The following is a 14,011-nucleotide window of genomic DNA, read 5'->3' as shown; positions in this document are numbered from 1 at the left end:
AGAAGCCCCAACATTAGAGGTTGAGTGGAAAGGAACTAGTTTGCCACAGAAAATATATAGCAGTCAGAAAGCTGGGAGGAGGGAATTATATATGTATATATACACACATATATGTGTGTATATGTATGTATATATGTATATGCGTATATGTATATTCACTGAAGATAAGAAAGAAGATGATTTCAAGCAGAGAATGGTAAATTGTGTCAAATGCTACTGTAAAATCAAGTACGACGAAGAATGGAAGGTATTCATAAAATTTAGCAACACTATGATACCTTTAATAAGAGCCATTTCAGTGGTGAAATGAAAACTAGATTGAATTAGAGTGATGAATATCCAGTAAATGAAAAAAAAAAGCCTCATGTTTAAAGAACTCTTTTGAAGAACATGAAACTGAAAAAGATTTAAGAGAGAGAGTGATGGCTAGAAGGGGATGTGGGTGAGTTGCCAGATTTAGTGAATAAAAATACAAGATACATAGTTAAATTTGAATTTCAGGTTAACAAATAACTTTTTGGTCTTTAAGAATGTCCTATGCAATATTGAGGACATACCTCCTTATACTAAAAAATACATACACCTTCTTATACTAAAAAATAATTCCTCATTCTGAAATGCAAATTTAAGTGGGAACCCTGTATTTAAAACCTTAGGTGTGGGTTCAAGATACTTTTTTTTATTATTTTATTTATTTTTGGGGGGGTGTTTAGAGATGGGATCTTGCCCTGTCATCCAGGCTGGAGTGCAGTAGTGAGATCATAGCTCACTGCAGCCTTAAATTCCTGGGCTCAAAGGATCTCCTGCCTCAGTCTCCAGAGTAGGACCATAGGCACATACCACAGCGTGGCTAATATTTGTTTTCATTGTTTTAGAGATGTGGGTCTCACTAGGTTGCCCAAGCTGGTCTTGAACTCCTTGCCTTAAATGATCCTCCCACCTCAGTCTCTCCAGTAGATGGGAATATAGCAAAAGCCACCACACCTAATACTTTATTTCTGAGAGACATTTGAGTGTATTTTTCTGATAAGAATACCTGGTGTAAATGGAGAAGTTAAAAATGCAAGAGAAAGAAGAGAGAATTGATGGAGCTAAAGACTTAAGGAAAGGAATGGAGGACTCGGTCAGTGACAACCCAGAGAGGGTGACTTCTTATTGGAAGGTGGATACTTCTTTCCTGCACTGAAACAGAAGAGAGAAAGGAGAAGATAGGCACAGGTGCACACAGATGCATAGTTCTGATATTGGGAAGATCCTGGAGCCTTCCTTTGGAACTCTCCATTTTTTTATGAGGTATGCAGTGAGCCAACTGTGAGAGCAAAGGGAATAGGATGAGAATGGGGAGTTGGAAGAGCAAGGATTACAAACTTATTATGAAGGTATGAAAAGATGATTTAGAAGACAAATGTTAAGAACGCTGGTGGTGGCCGGGCACAGTGGCTCACGCCTGTAATCCCAGCAGTTTGGGAGGCCAAGGTGGGCAGATCACCTGAGGTCGAGAGTTCGAGACCAGCCTGGGCAACATGGTGAAACCTGTCTCTACTAAAAATACAAAGATTAGCGGGGAGTGGTGGTGTGCACCTGTAATCCCTGCTACTCGGGAGGATGAGAGAGAAGAATCACTTGAACCCTGGAGGCAGAAGTTGCAGTGAGCCAAGATTGCACCACTGCACTCCAGCCTGGAGACCAGGCAATCAGAGCAAAACTCCATCTTAAAAAAAAAAAAAAAAAAAAAATCGCTGGTGGTGTTGAAGGCCCCAATTGTGTTGGTGATCATGAAGAGTGATCCCAAACTACCTAAAGCATGAATTTGCCCAGTGATATTCAGAAGCTCAATAAAGATGTCTCATAAATTTTTAAATAGCCTAAAGAGCACAAGACACAGGATGAAAGGCACAAACTCTACTCTTAAAGTAATTTGGGGTAAAGGTTTATTTTCCTCCAAATATGCAGAAGATAAGAAAGGCTTTCTTCTAAAATTATGAAATTAATATATCTACACTATTAGTAGAGTTGCAAATGAAGAACCGACTGTACAAATAAGCAGGTTCTGGGCAAAAATCAGTGTTGTCATATCCATGAAATTATTTAAACTCAATATTTTACTATTTTAAATAACCCCACTTATAGACTGATTTATTAATTCAGTCACAAATACATATTGGGTTCCTACTATGTGCAAGCACTGCTAGATGCTGAATTAATAATACCAAGTCTGATGTTTAATTAATAAGAAGAACCTTACAGAAATATTTGACACTCAAATTAATATCAGATATGTTCATTTGACTAATGCTATTACAATTACAGTTCATAGCTAATGGCATTATCGGGCTATTATCACAAAGCATTACCTCTCTTCTAAAACTCATTTCCATGATAATTCATTGAAATCATCATGAGAACACACTATCTTGATGGGTTTTTACCTCCCAATGCTCTTCAAGAGAATGAACTCACCCTTATAAGAAAGCTGGTTATGCCAAATATCACCCATGCCTGTTCTCTCTGCAGTTCAGGTGAACAATGCCTAGCAATTTCCCTACAATTTTGAAAGACACAGTGTTCCTTCCTGGAAACAGCAGCCTGACTTAATTTTTATCCACAATTCCCAAGATCTGGAAATGCAAATTAAAGTCATGATGCAGGCATTATTATCTAGAGCAAAGTATTGAGCATGTTCAGATCTGAGGCCCAATCTCAGTTCATCCAGTCACTCAACAAATATTTATTCTGTCCCCTTTCCATGACTTTAGGCAAACGGTTCAGCTGCTCTGCCTTTGTTTCCTTGTTTATAAATTGAGGGTAATAAAAATTTGAGTCCTTATTAGATAAATATGAAAAACTGGTAGAAAAGTCAAAGTTAGAATACAGTGGTTAGGTATTATTTCCTTCAGGTATCATGAAAATTAATGTGTTTTAAAAATTAACTCAGGTAGGAGAGCTATGAATCTCAAATGAAGCATTTAAATCAGGTTACTGAAAGGAGGAAGGAAAGAAATTAACATTTATTAAGTGTCAGTTATATGCAGACCTTGCTATATGCATTTCATGAAGATATTATTTCATTAAATCTTCACAACATTTCTTTGGAGGTAGATATTTGTAGCCCCATCATATATAAGAGGAAAGTGAGCCCAGAAAGTTGCATAAGTTGTCCAAATCACATAGTAATGGTGGATTCCTGATTCCAAAGCTCTTTTTACTACACTAGTTTTATTTCCTGTGGTACAGAGGCACATCTACCCTGGAGACAGACTGCAACATCTTTTTAATTGCACCCTTTTTCGCTCCCAAGCAAAAAGCACATAGTGAAGTAGAAGGCGTGCCTCAAATAAAGCAGAATATAAAATCCATTTCAGTTTTGTCTCCACAATTTTGGACTTTTGCTAGAACACCAGCACTACAAAATAGCTTTTAAAAATCTAATGAAGTCTGAGGGAAATAATTGCTCACTGTCTCTAACTATCTTTTGAAGAGATTCCAAAAGGCACATTTTAAGATTTTCATAGTTCCATTATATTCAAAATAAAACAGTAGTTTGTCAAGAGGGGAAATATTGCATCTTTCTCCAAAGAGAGATAACAGAAATCTGCCTTGAATCCAAAGCAATATGCTATAGCACTTAATGCCACATATACTTGAAGTATCCAGTAAAGCTCTGATTTTGGTGGGAGATGGACTGACATATTGCTGAAGTGAGGAAAGGTGTTTATATATGTATACATATATACATATATATGCACATATATATGTGTGTGTGTATATATATGCACCCTTCCTTTCTTATGGTATATTTAGGTTATTTCTAATTTTTCATGCTATAAATATTACTAAGGTAAGCATCCTTTTCTATAATCATTAAGTACATAACTTATTCCCTCCTTAGACTAGAATCCTGGAAATGGGATTACTCCTTCAATGAGGATAAATATTTTAAATATTTTAAAGACTATTGAGAATTAAAGCAAAACTGACTTCTAAAAGACTGCAATTATGTGCCATTGTGAAATGATAATACTTGCCTCAAGATATGAATTTCAGTCCTTAGCATAATATTTTGATCTTTGTCTATTTGATTGGAAAAAGTTATATTCCACTTTAAATACTTTAATTTGTATTTTTTTAGAGTGTAAAATTGAAATATTTAATGTTTATAGAACATTTTTATCTTTTTTATGATATGCTTAGTCTTGGCCTATTTTTCTTTGGGTCTTTTTTTGTCTGTTTACATATGCTCATTATACTTTAAGAATATTGTGATTTATGTCATATTTATTGCTAGTATTTTCCCAGTTTTAACTCAACATTTTATTTCATAAATTTATTTTATACAAGTTTTGCTGCTATATGTAATCAAATCTGTCCACCTTTTTCATTATGATTAATTTCATTGCATTTATGGTTGTAGAATTTTAATGGTTTCACATTTTGGATTAATTTTATTATTCATGTGGATTTCATTTTGGTTTCATTAAAGAAAATACTTATTTGCTTCAAATAACCAACATTCACAACAGTATTTAATATAAGTTGTGAAAAGTTGGTTAAACTTTAAATATTTCCCAACGATACAGTAAGTGAAATGAAACTAATCAGTTTTACATATTTTAACATATTTTTAGGTGATCTTGGGACTGTTTCAGGGCTTTCTGGCCTGTTCCCTTCAGCTGCCTCTTTATTTTAGCTTAGTATCACTCTCCTTTTAATTAGTATAATAATTTTATGATATATAGTTTATATCAGTTATTACTCATACTAATCTTTTTGGTTATTTTTTATTTATGAAAACCATATTCTCCATGGCTTATACTTCTAGATGAATTTCACATTTTTATTATTTTTTTCTCCATTTTTTTTTTTGAGACAGTGTCTCGCTCTGTTGCCTAGGTTGGAGTGCTGCAACCTCTGCCTCCTGGGTTCAAGCAATTCTTGTGCCTCAGCCTCCTAACTAGCTGGGATTACAGGCATCTGCCACCATGCCAGGCTAATTTTTGTATTTTTTTAATACAGACGGGGTTTCACCATGCCAGCCAGGCTAGTCTCAAACTCCTGACCTCAAAGGATCGGCCCACTTCGGCTTCCCAAAATGCCGGGATTACAGGTTTGAGCCACTGCACCCGGCCCCCCAGTCCTATTTTTATTTTAATAAAATGAGTAAAACTTGTAAGTTAATTTTAGAAAAACTAAAGTTTTTGCAATAGGTAGTGGTCCATCCAAGTATATAACATACTTTTTAAATTTAATATTTCAAAGTTGAGTTCAGGAAGTTTTTTTCTTCATATATATCCTGATCATTTCTTGTTGAAATTATCATAGACATTTTATACATTTTTCCTTTTTGCTATTTGAACTGAATCATTTTCCCTCATTACAACTCACTGAGGTGATCACTGTTATACAGGGAGATTATTACTGTTTATTAATGTATATGTCTTCATCTGCATCCACTTTCATAAACTTAGTAAATTTATGAGTATTTCAGTTGATCCTTTTACTTTTTCAGCAAAATTAATCTTCAAATACATATAATTTTTATCCTTATTTCCAATATTTACTCCTATGCTTTGCATCTTTCTCAGGACCCAGAACTTACAGGGCAATGGTAATACCAGAAGACAGTCACATTATATCTTGCTCATGATCTTAATGAGGACATCTTTTATTTTATTAAGTATATTTGCAGGATTAAAAAGGATATTCCTTAAAGAATATTCCTTATTATATAAAAACTTTATTCTTGTTTTCTAAGAGGTAAACAAATCAGTTTAAATTTTATCAAATGTTTAAGCAACTATTAAGATCACCTTATGATATTTCTTAATCATAAGAAACTGGACCTATCATTAGGGTGCATTTAATTAATAAATTTTTCAATATTAAATCATCTTTATATATGTGCAATAAACAATACTTGTTGGCAATTATGATTCTTTCACTATGTTCTGGAAAGATCCAGAGAAAAGATCTATTTTTTCTGTGAAAATTAAAAAATGCCTAGTATCTCTCTTTTGTTCTTAAATTGCATGTTATGTTTAATTGACAAATAGTAATTGTATGTATCTATGGGTACAATGTAATGTTTCAATACCTGCATACATTGTGGAATGCTCAAATCAGTCTAATTAACATATCCATCACCTCAAATAATTACCATTTCTTAGTGGTGAGAACATTTAAAATCCACTCTTTTAGCAATTTTGATATATACAATACATTATTATTGACTATAGTCACCATGCTGTATAATAGATCACCAGAACTAATTCCTCCTGTCTAACTCAAACTTTGCACCTGTTGGTCAACATTTCCCCTTCCCCCAACCACTTCCCTTCCCCACCTCAGCCTTTGGTAACCACCATTCTACTCTCTGCTTCTGTGAGTTTGACTTTCCTACATTCCACATATAAGTGAGATGATATGGTATTTGTCTTTCTGTGTCTTGCTTATTTCACTTAGCATATTGTACTGTAGATTCATCCATATTGTCACAAATGACAGAATTTGTTCTTTTTTAAGGCTGAATATTCCATTGTGTATATATACCACTTTTTAAAATGTATTAATCCATTGATAGGCACTTCAGTTGTGTTCATATCTTAGCCATTGTGAACAGTACTGTAACAAACTGAGTACAAACATTTCTTCGATATACTGACTTCAACTCCTTTGGATATATATCCAGTAGTAGCACTGCTGGATCATGTGGTAATGCTATTTTTAGTTTATCAAGATTCCACCATACTGCTTTCCATAATAGCTGTACTAATTTGCATGCTCACCAATAGTGTACTAAAGTTTCGTTTTCTCCACATCCTCATCAACACTTATCTTTCATCTTCATCCTTTTTATAAAATTCTAACTGGTGTGAGGTGATATCTCATGGTGGTTTTAATATGCATTTCCCTGATGATCAGTGATATTGAACAGTTTTTTATATACCTGTTGGCCATTTGTATGTCTTCTTCTAAGAAATGTCTATTCAGGTCATTTGCCCATTTTCAATTAGCTATTTGGGCTTTTTTCTTATTGAGTAGCTTGAATTCTTTACATGTTTTGGATATTAGGCCCTTACCTGATATATAATTTGCAAATATTTTTCCCAATTTATGGGTTATCTCTTTCACTCTGTTATTTCCTTTGCTGTGCAGAAACATTTTAGTCTGACACATTCTCATTTGTCTATTTTTCCTTTTATTGTCGATGCTTCTGTTGTCGAATTCAAGAAATCATTACCTAGACCAATGTCATGAAGCTTTTCCCCTGTTCTAGTAGTTTTACAGTTTCATGTCTTACACTGAGGCCCTTAATCTATTTTGAGTTTATTTTTCATATCTGCTATAAGTGTCCAATTTCATTCTTCTGCATGTAGATATACAGTTTTCCCAGCACCACTTATTGAAGAGACTGTACTTTCTCCTTTGTTTGGGTATTAGTCTGTTTTCATACTGCTATAAACAGCTGCCCAAGACTGGGTAATTTATAAAGGAAAGAGGTTTAATTGACTTACAGTTCAGCATGGCTGGGGAGGCCTCAGAAAGCTTACAATCATGGTGGAAGGTGAAGGGGAAGCAAAGCACCTTCTTCAAAGGCGGTAGGAAAGAGAATACTGAGTGAAGGGGGAAGAGCCCCTTATAAAACCATCAAATCTCCTGAGAATTCACTCACTCTCATGAGAACAGCATGGGGGAAACCACCCCCATGATTCAATTGCCTCCACCTGCTCTCTCCCTTGACACATGGGGATTATGGGGATTACAATTCAAGATGAGATTTGGGTGGGGACACAAAGCCTAATCATATCAGTTTGTTCTTGACACCTTTGTCCAAAATCAGTTGTCTGTAAATGCACAGATTTATTTCTGGACTCTATTCTGGTCCATTGGTCTATGTGTCTCTTTTTATGCCATGCTGTTTTGATCCTATAGCTTTGTAGTATATTTTGAAGTCAGGTAGTGTGATGCCTCCATCTTTGTTTTTTGCTCACAATTACTTTGTCTATTTGTGGTGTTTTGTGGTTCCATATAAATTTTAGGATTGTTTTTTCTATTTCTGTGAAAAGTGTCATTGGAATTTTGGTAGGGATCTTAATGTCTCTTTTTAAAAAAATTATTCTTTGTAACTTTTTCCTACTATTATTGGTCTTTAATAGATTTCCATTTCTTCTTGATTCAACTTTGGTAATTAATGTTTATCTAAATACCTCATTTCCATAAGAGTTTTTACTCTAAAGTAGCATACTCATAACTAAACATTGTTATCTCCTCTGTATCTGTTGTGACATATTCTGATTGGATTTGTCAGTTTTATTTATTTTGTTATATTTTCTCCAATGAATCATCTCTTAGAACTATTAGATCTAAAAAAGTTTAATATATTGATTTCCTGTTCTCATCTCTATTTCCTTACTCCTACTTTCCTGAGATTTGTTTTATGCATTTCCTAACTTCTTTGTCTTGAATGTTTATTTCATTTATTTTAATTCTGACTTTAAAAATGAAAGCCTATGTGCCTTTAAATGTGCCTCTGGGTAGAGTTTATATCTGTATCTCTTAAATGTGTAAATGCAGCTTCCTTATTCTCTTCATTTTCTAAATGCCTTGATATTGTGGTTTTCATTTCTTTGTTGACCAGTTAGTTATTCAAGAGGCATATCTTCAATTTCTTGGAGGTCTGGTTTGTTACTAATGTTATTGAAACTTCTGTAAGAGGGTGAAATATTCTTTTTCCTACTAAACAATGTTGTGATCTTTATTAAACACTTGTCAATCACATTAATTCTTTACATCCCTTCTTTGCCAATTTGATCAAAAACTGACAAGAACGTGTTATAGTCATTGATAAGAATTACTTATATATCGTTATTTCCAAAAGACAACAGATTTTGTTATGATTTCATTACTTAAGGGAAATCCACTGGCATATCTTCAATTTGAATTGTGTTTTTTATCAATATAAAAAAATTCTCAATGTCCCTTTAAAATGGTTTTTCCTTTGAATTCAACTTTGCAGAGATTAGTATTTTACAGTATTTTCTGTCTTTGTCTTACGAGTTTCTCGTTCATTATATTATTATTATTATTATTATTATTATTATTAGCTTTGTCATTCTGTGTTCAGGGTGTTTCCTGTAAGCAACAAATATGTATAGTAGTCACTTTTCCTTACCCATATTGGCTCTTTTTATGTTTACTCATCCTCAAAAGAACAGATTTGCTGAGAGGTAGGGTTTACTAACTCAGAGTATATGTGAATATTTTTGCTAAAGTCTGCATTTAAAGTGCCCCACTAAACCCAAGACTGCTAGGCTACAGTGAGAACTTTACACCATTTTTAGGTTTTCTAACACTCTGACTAGCTGGAGTGATTACAGACTGCATTGTCAAGCATACATGGCTATCTGGCACTCCCCAGAACTCATACTCACCTATAATGTTTTATTTTTGGTCAGGCCAATACTTCTTGGATGCAGTGCAACTTGACTGCGTCTTGTTCCCATTACTTCTTTTATTTGATTATTATTTTTTAAATTTTTTTATTGATACATATTAGGTGTACTTGTTTTCAGCATACATGTGATCATTTGATAAACTGATATAGTCAAATCAAGGTAATTTGGATATCTTTTACCTTAAATATCTGTTCCCTTTACTTCTTGTCCTGTGATTCTATGGGAGTTGCACTCCCTGATGTAGTTTAGAAGCAGAGGTACTTGGTTCTGAGTAGTGGTACGGAAGGATGAATGGGAGGGTTCCTTTCTCTTTTCTTCACCTTCCAAAAGAAAAATAAACAGTAATTATGCATTAAAGCAAAAGCTATTACTATTTTCTCTAGAACTGACCTTGATTTCTGTGGTGAGGGCATGTTCTGATCATCTCCTATTCACCACATTGGTGACCTAGGGGTGCCTCTTACTCTAGATAGTATGAGATCATGGAAAACACGCATCCTTTTTTTTTGAGACAGAGTCTACACATGAGACTGACAGTAGTTTATTAGTCACATACACTCACAATCTGGGAAAGGAAAATACCCGGATATGTGTAGGGTCACCTGGGGTTGCACTCAGGCATACAGTGAACAAGCAGGGTCTGTGCGGGCGCAGGCTTTGTAATAACAAAGGGTTGTGGTGACAGGCAGGTTCCTGTAGGCTGGATGTGATTGTCTGGTTCCTGTAGGCTGGATGTGATTGGTTGGTTTGAATAATGTTGAGCGCTAGCAGGGAAGTGAAACCTCTCAGGTTGAGGGCTGGGTGGAGGGCAGCTGGTCTGACTAATAGGGGAACTAGCCAGGTGGGGAGCTCTTCCAGCTGGGTGAGGAGCCTATCCAATGAAAACAGGGAAACACGTGGTTAGACCTTTGGGGCCTGTGAGGCTCAAAGGCATCAAGACAGCAAATGAAATTTTGAGCCTTACAATGTACGGCATTAAGGAGAAGAGAAATAAACTGTATTTCTTTTTCATATTAGCAAATTTGTGTAGTTTATAGTGTTATAGCATGTGTGCATCACCATATATGTTTTTCAATCCACTTTCAAAAGCTTTAAATGTAGTGTAAATTGCTCTAAGAATCTCACAGTAGGTTGAATGCCAGTCTCAAGACCAGAGTAGAAATGTCGTTCGGTATTTTAGAAAGAATTTGGGGTAAGTGATTTCAAAGACTGAAATCCAGACATTTTAAAACTGTTGAGAAGATGTTAAAGAAAGGCATAAAAGTGGTAGTTGCATTAAACACCAAGAGGTGGACTACAGCCGTACATTTGATGTAACAGCAGGAAGATGAGGGTTCTGCTGAGTGATGTTTCACTTGACCTCTCTGTTCCTTCACCCCTTAATATAGAAAATAAAGAACGAGTCTAGACGATTCTACAATTCTTTGTCTCTAAAATGACTGTGATAATTTCAGATAAATATAAACACTTTACTTACTGTCTATAAGGCCTAATGCTCCAGGATAATTACCCTACTAATTTATGAATCCCTTTTCTTAAGCAACATGGAATGCACATTTCCTGGTACACAAAAAAATTCTAAAAAATGACTTTCAAATGAACAAATACATGTAGCTAAGTAAGAGATATTTGGGGAAATTCTGAACAATGCTAAATATTTTGAGTCCTTTACTATTTCAGCAGTTGAACACTATTACTAACTAGCTGGTTATATTATGAAAGTAGTAACTAGGGTGCACTGTGGGCATTACGAATGGCAGTGAGTGAATGACTCATCAGACTCTATGTGGCACACTGTTTCTCATGCTCCTGTTCAGCTATCCTGTGATCTGGAGAAGTTTAGTTAGTCTCATTCTAGACCTCAAGTCTTCACTATGTCTCCTTTGCAAGGATGCTCCTGATTTCAATCAGCTACTGGAAATGTCAGATGAAAAATGGCACAAATGTGAATTACGACAATAAAAGTTTATAAGCTACTAAAATAAAGTTATAGTACCTAAGAGCTGAGTCAACTGACAATGTTAAATGGAACATTTTACAACCAGTCCTGGGATAATGATAAAAAAAAAAAAAAAAAAAAAAAAAAAAAAGGCACACAGAACATGAAGAAATATCTGACAGGAGACAGACCAAGATGAAGCTCAGGCTACATGACGGTGTGTGAGCTACCTGGAAAGGAGGCAGGAGGAGGTGATAATCTGAGGTTTGTGGAGTGCCTCCTCTGTGTCCGGCCCTTGACAACCATTATCTCTTTAACTTCTCATTACAACTCAGTAAGGGAGATTCTGTTATCATCATTTCATAGAAGAGAAACTGAGGCTTAAGTGGTCCAGTTATTTGCCCAACGACTATACTGTTAAGGCAAGATTTAACTTTAAAAGTCTACCTGACTCCAAAGCCCATGATCTTTCTATATATTTTTATACACAGTTCTGTCTCTTCACATACACAGATAATCTCCATATAAATAAAGCAAATTTTAGGTATCCTGAAAAATCTTTCTGTCTGACTTGATACAAGTGTTTGTCCCATGCTATCAATTCAGGCGATGCTTCTCTTTACCATGTAAATTAGCTACACAGAGAATGTTAAATCATATCTAAATATGGCAAAAATATGGGACTAGAATGAAGATGAGCGTTAGAAAGTCACGTGCTAAAAATGATATTTAAGAATGAATACAGGAGCATTCTAGAAATTTTGAATACGTGATATGGGAATCTTTGGTTTGGGGTTTTCTTTTCTTTTCTTTTTTTTTAAAGATAATCCCACTCCAAAATGTTTTGTCCATATCCACAGATTTATATTATCTTTCTCTAACTCTTCTAGTACAAATGTCTTTCTCTCCTGTCACCCCAAACTCCCAAATACCACGTCACAGTACTTCTCATTTCTGTTTTCCACAGCTTCCCCAGTGACGAGAATGCTCTGGTGTGACCAGCGGGATCTAGTGGTATCTCCCCAAAGGCTGGCATTTGCCATAATGACAAAATTTCTTTAAAATATTATGTTTTACCTTTAAAGATCTTAGAAAATTTATATTCTTCTTCCTCATCTGACTCTCTTATAATATAAAGATAGTCTTTTCAATTACTTATTATGGACCAGAATTCATGCTCTAAGAAGAATTAATGTCATGTTAACTTACACTAGCCAGAGAAACACGGTGATAAAAAGGTATAATCACATGACATGCAAAGTGCTGATGTGAAATGAAAAGGTCGGAAATACGATTGGGACATTAATTCAAGAGGGGAAAAAACAGCACTGTTTGAATAGGCTTAGAAGGATGGTTTAGTTCTTCCTGAAAATACGTAGGATATTATTACACCTTATCTTGACCTCCACCTCAACTCTCCCCATTCAAGTACAATCAAATGTTTAGTTCCTGTGTGCACCCATACACGGGCACACACATACATGCACACACACAAAAGCACACATATACACATCAAAAAGGCTACACAATATCCAATAGGCAGACTTATAGGGAAACATTTAGCGAACTTCATTTACTCATCTAAACACCAGATAAAGGCATCATGTCACTGTAGCAATAAAACCATAAATTTTCATTATAATAGAACCCAAATGAAATGGTAAAGTGAAACTTATGAAATAGGTATGGTAATGCTTATTTATACCTATCATAATACCTATTTTGGTATTATTTTGCCAAATAATCCCCATTTGTCAGGCACTGATCTAAATACTAAAAATATAAGGATGAATAAGACACACACAGCTCCTGCAAATTAATAGCATAATCAGGATTACCTTTACAACCCAGTTCTTTTGACAAAATAATACCTATTTTGTGAGTTGCACTTCACCATTTTATTTATTTGTCCTATAATTTATTTAGGCTAGCTTTCAGACATAGGTCCCAGAATATAATAGACACAGCTAATTTTCATTGTTGATCCATAGTAATAGTCACTGAGTAGGTAAAAGACAGAAGACAAACAGCTTTAAATGCGAAGTGGCACAATTAATCACAATTGTCATACTTATGCACTTGCTGACTGTGATCAGAATATTTCAGTTAAATCCCATTTAAAAGTATGCATTGTCAAGGGAGAGGCCAAGAACCACTTTCTACTGCAGGAAGCAACCCTACAACCCGTGTGCCAAAGATGGTACTGAAGCCCAGTCCTACTGGGTCATAGACTGATTGCTCTGGTCCCATACCCTCTTCACCTCCCGCTGTAGGAGCTGTTCCTATAAAAACGCAAGAAAATGATGAAACCTTGGCATTTGTGTGTTCAAAGATGATCATTTCCTGTTCTCATAATGCATAACATTAAAAAAATTCAGCCCATTCAGAGAGACAGTTAAATTCTCTCTGTTAAGTTAGATTTTTCCTTTGAAGCATTCTGTAATGCTATGTAAATACATTTGGTAATAACAGATCTCCCTGGCTGTTTTTAATGTATTGCCTAAAAATAAGTATCACATATATAATATGTATAATACAATGCATTTTATTGTATACATTAAACAATACCCCAAAATTTACTGAAGAAATAAAAAGTATGTGTGTGGATAGAGACAGAGAC

General features: G+C 34.9%; 1 protein-coding gene across 1 annotated transcript in view; it reads left to right on the top strand.

The window, feature by feature from the left end:
* The window catches only part of SLC15A5 (solute carrier family 15 member 5), a 91,572-nt gene that overhangs the window by 71,465 nt on the left and 6,096 nt on the right, over positions 1-14,011 (top strand). The window lies entirely within an intron of this gene.

This window comes from Macaca thibetana, chromosome 11, assembly GCF_024542745.1.
Source record: "Macaca thibetana thibetana isolate TM-01 chromosome 11, ASM2454274v1, whole genome shotgun sequence".
In the NCBI taxonomy this organism is placed as follows: Eukaryota; Metazoa; Chordata; class Mammalia; order Primates; family Cercopithecidae; genus Macaca; species Macaca thibetana.
This window is presented reverse-complemented; position numbering and strand designations above follow the sequence as displayed.